Raw genomic sequence first — 4906 nt, 5'->3', positions numbered from 1 at the left:
GAGGACACATGGGAATTATCGTCAAGCTAGTTTTCATCACGCTCATATGATTCGCGTTTGGTACTTTGATAATTTGATATGTGGGTGGACCGGTGCTTGGGTACTTCCCTTACTTGGACAAGCATCCCACTTATGATTAACCCCTATTGCAAGCATCCACAACTACAAAAGAAGTAGTAAGGTAAACCTAACCACAACATTAAACATATGGATCCAAATCAGCCCCTTACGAAGCAACGCATAAACTAGGGTTTAAGCTTCTGTCACTCTAGCAACCCATCATCTACTTATTACTTCCCAATGCCTTCCTCTAGGCCCAAATAATGGTGAAGTGTCATGTAGTCGACATTCACAGAAAACCACTAGAGGAAAAGACAACATACATCTCATCAAAATATCAAACGAATACTAAATTCACATGACTACTAATAGCAAGACTTCACCCATGTCCTCAGGAACAAACGTAACTACTCACAAAGCATACTCATGTTCATAATTAGAGGAGTAATAATATGCATTAAGGATATGAACATATGATCTTCCACCAAGTAAACCAATTAGCATCTACTACAAGGAGTAATCAACACTACTAGCAACCCACAGGTACCAATTTGTGGTTTTGATACAAGATTGGATACAAGAGATGAACTAGGGTTTTGAGAGGAGATGGTGCTGGTAAAGATGTTGATGGAGATTGACCCCCTCCCGATGAGAGGATCATTGGTGATGACGATGGTGATGATTTCCCCCTCCCGGAGGGAAGTTTCCCCGGCATAACAGCTCCGTCGGAGCCCTAGATTTGTTCTGCCAAGGTTTCGCCTCGTGGCGGCAGAGTTTCGTCCCGTAAGCTTGCCCACAATTTTTTCTAGGGTAAAAGCCTTCATATAGCAGAAGATGGACACCGGAGGGCCACCAGGGGGCCCAGGAGACAGGGGGTGTGCCCAGTAGGGGTGGGCGCGCCCCCACCCTCCTGGCCAGGGTGTGGGCCCCCTGAGGTATTTCTTCCGCTCAATAATTCTTATTAATTCCAAAAATAAGTTTCATGGAGTTTCAGGATTTTTGGAGCAGTGCAGAATAGGTTTCCAATGTTTGCACCTTTTCCAGCCAGAATTCCAGCTGCCGACATTCCCCCTCTTCATGGTAAACCTTGTAAAAATAAGAGAGAATAGCCATAAGTATTGAGATATAATGTGTAATAACAGCCCATAATGCAATAAATATTGATATAAAAGCATGATGCAAAATGGACGTATCAACTCCCCCAAGCTTAGACCTCGCTTGTCCTCAAGCGGAAGCAGAAATCAAAAAATATGTCCACATGTTTAGAGATAGAGGTGTCGATAAAAATAAAATACGGACATGAGGGCATCATGATCATTCTTATAATAACAACATAAATAGATTTCATCATATGGTTTCTTTTGCTCAAGTAACGATGAATTCACAATGTCAAGCATGGTTCAAAAACTTCATTGGAAGCTAACAAACTATAATATCAATCATTGAAGCAATTGCAATTTATCATAACATCAGAAAGAGTCAAGAATAGAGCTTTTCAGCAAGTCCACATACTCAACTATCATGTAGTCTTCTACAATTGCTAACACTCACGCGGTACTTGTGGTTATAGAGTTTCAACCGGACGCTAAGAAAGATAGGGGCTTATCATGTTGCTTCCCAACGTATTCACCTTTAGGTGATGTCAACAATAATAGTCCATGCTAACTTACACCCAATTGGATATATATCATGATCTTTCAAACACGAGGAGCTTGCCAAAGGATAAAATGAAAAAGGGAAAGGTGAAGTTCACCTTGACTCAAGCATAAAGTAAAAACATAAAGTAAAAGATAGGCCCTTCGCAGAGGGAAGCAGAGGTTGTCATGTGCATTTAGGGTTGGATGCATGAAATCTAAATGCAAAATAACGTCACTTTATATTGCTACTTGTATGTGGACCTTTGTTATGCAGTCCATTGCTTTTATTGCTTCCACAACAAGATCGTATAAAGCTTATTTTCTCTGCACTAATAAGTCATACATATTTAGATAGCAATCTCTATTGCCTGCAACATGACAACTTACTTGAAGGATCTTACTCAATCCATAGGTAGGTATGGTGGACTCTCATGGCAAAACTGGGTTTAAGGATATTTGGAAGCACAAGTAGTATCTCTACTTGGTGCAAGGAATTTGGCTAGCATGAGGGGGTAAGGGAAGCTCAACATGTTTGGAAGGTCAATGACAATATACTTTAACTGAGATGTGAGAAAACATAAACCATTACGTTGTCTTCCTTGTCCAACATCAACTCTTTTAGCATGTTATACTTAATGAGTGCTTCACAATCATAAAAGATGTCCAAGATAATATATTTGTATGTGAACCTCTCCTTCCTTATTACTTCCTATTAATTGCAATGATGACCAAAACTACGTTTGCCAACTCTCAACAACCTTTATGCCTCATACTTTCTATGTGTGAAGTCATTACTATCCATAAGATCAATATGAACTCTTTTATTCTCTACTTTCTCAAGATCATAGCAAGATAGCAAAGCCCTTGACTCAACACTAATCTTTATTATAGATAGCTCACGGACTCGATTACATAAAGAGATCACAAAGAAAAACTCAAAACTACTTGATACTAAAACTTCAATCTACTAGATCAAGATACTACTAAAAGGATCAAACTAAATAAAACGGTAAAGATAGGAGTGTGATGGTGATACGATACCGGGGCACCTCCCCCAAGCTTGGCACCTCCCCCAAGTGTGATGATGATGTCATAACAGTAGTTCATCTCATAAAACTTCTCACGAACAAGTAACTAGCAATTCACATGTTAAAGCATAGACCATAAACTTTCTTGAAAACTAACAAACTTCATTCTTAGTCATCAAACAATTACAATTCATCCTATTTTCAGGAAGGGTCTATGTCAGAGCTTTGATTTAGCAAACTCCACATACTCAACTATAATATTATGCAGTCCGTCGCTCTTATTGCTTCCGTAAAAAGATCGTATAAAGTTTATTTTCTTCACACTAATAGATCATACATATTTAGAGAGCAATTTTTATTGCTTGCACCAATGACAACTTGAAGGATCTTACTCAATCCATAGGTAGGTATGGTGGACTCTCATGGCAAAACTGGGTTTAAGGATACAAGTAGTATCTCTACTTGGTGCAAGGAATTTGGCTAGCATGAGGGGGAAAGGCAAGCTCAATATGTTTGAATGATCCATGACAATATACTTTAACTGAGATGTGAGAAAACATAACCCATTACGTTATCTTCCTTGTCCAACATCAACTCTTTAGCATGTCATACTTAATGAGTGCTCCCAACTATAAAAGATGTCTAGGATAGTATATTTTTATGTGGAATCTCTCTTCCTTCAATATTCTTTCATGAATTATTCAAATGACCAATACAATGCTTGTTAACCTTCAATAAATTTACAACCTCTACTTCTTAGATGTGGAGTCATTACTCCCCATGCGATAAGCAAATGAGGTATATATAATTTCAGATTTATGACAAACAACTCATTCAACCATTTACTCATAGGATATAAGTGAAGCACACGAGTAAATGACAAACTACTCCAAAAAGATATAAGTGAAGATCAATGAGTAGCTAAATAATTATGTAACTATGTGAAGACTCTCTCTCTCTCAATAAAGAATTTCAGATCTTGGTATTGTATTCAAACAGCAAGCAAAACAAAATAAAATGACATTGCAAGGATAGCACAACTCATGTGAAGAAGCAAAAACATAGGTTCAACCGATACTAACCGATAATGGTTGAAGAAGAAAGGTGGGATGCCTACGGGGCATCCCCATGCTTAGATGCTTGATACTTCTTGAAATATTATCTTGGGGTGCCTTGGGCATCCCCAAGATTGAGCTTTTGTGTCTCCTTAATTCCTTTTATATCTTGGTTTCTCTTTTTATCAAAAGCTTCATCCACACCAAACTCAACAAGAACTCGTGAGATAGGTTAGTATAAACCAATGCATAACCTTATCATTTTCTACTGTAACAAATCACTAAAATTATTATTTAACATTGCATACTAAATGCCTCTGCATATTTAACACTCCTATCCTCAAATAGAATCATTAAACAAGCAAACATATGCAAACAATGCAACCATAACAGCAATCTGCAAAAACAGTATAGTCTGTAAAGAATGCAAGATTCATCATAATTCCCTAACTCCAAAAATTATGAGAAAAATACTAAGCTGTATAAGATTTATCAGAGCTGATTATGAAAAAAATTTCAACATTATATCATGTTCTGACTTTTGTAGGGAATTTTTGCAAAGGCGGTAAACTTTCTGTTTTCAAACAGCAACATGTATACTAGCAAAATAAGCATGGTAAAGGCTATCCTTGACATTTTTATTGAAAACATAGATGCTAAACATTATTATAAATAACAGCAAGCAAATACTAACAAACTAAAATGACGCTCCAAGAAAAACACATATCATGTGGTGAATAAAAATATAGCTCCAAGTAAAGTTACCGATGAACGAAGACGAAAGAGGGGATGCCATCCAGGCCATCCCAAGATTAGACTCTTGGTTGTCCTTGAATATTACCTTGGGGTGCCTTGGGAATCCCCAAGCTTAGGCTCTTTCCACTCTTTATTCCATAGTCCATCGAATCTTTACCCAAAACTTGAAAATTTCACAACACAAAACTCAATAGAAAACTCGTAAGCTCTGTTAGTATAAGAAAATAAAACCACCACTTAGGTACTGTAATGAACTCATTATAAATTCATATTGGTGTAATATCTACTGTATTCCAACTTCTCTATGGTTCATACCCTCCGATACTGCTCATAGATTCATCAAAATAAGCAAACAACACATAGAAAACAG

The sequence above is a fragment of the Triticum dicoccoides genome, chromosome 6B (assembly GCF_002162155.2).
Source record: "Triticum dicoccoides isolate Atlit2015 ecotype Zavitan chromosome 6B, WEW_v2.0, whole genome shotgun sequence".
NCBI classification, from domain to species: Eukaryota; Viridiplantae; Streptophyta; class Magnoliopsida; order Poales; family Poaceae; genus Triticum; species Triticum dicoccoides.
The sequence above is the reverse complement of the archived record's forward strand: the minus strand, read 5'-3'. Positions refer to the sequence as shown.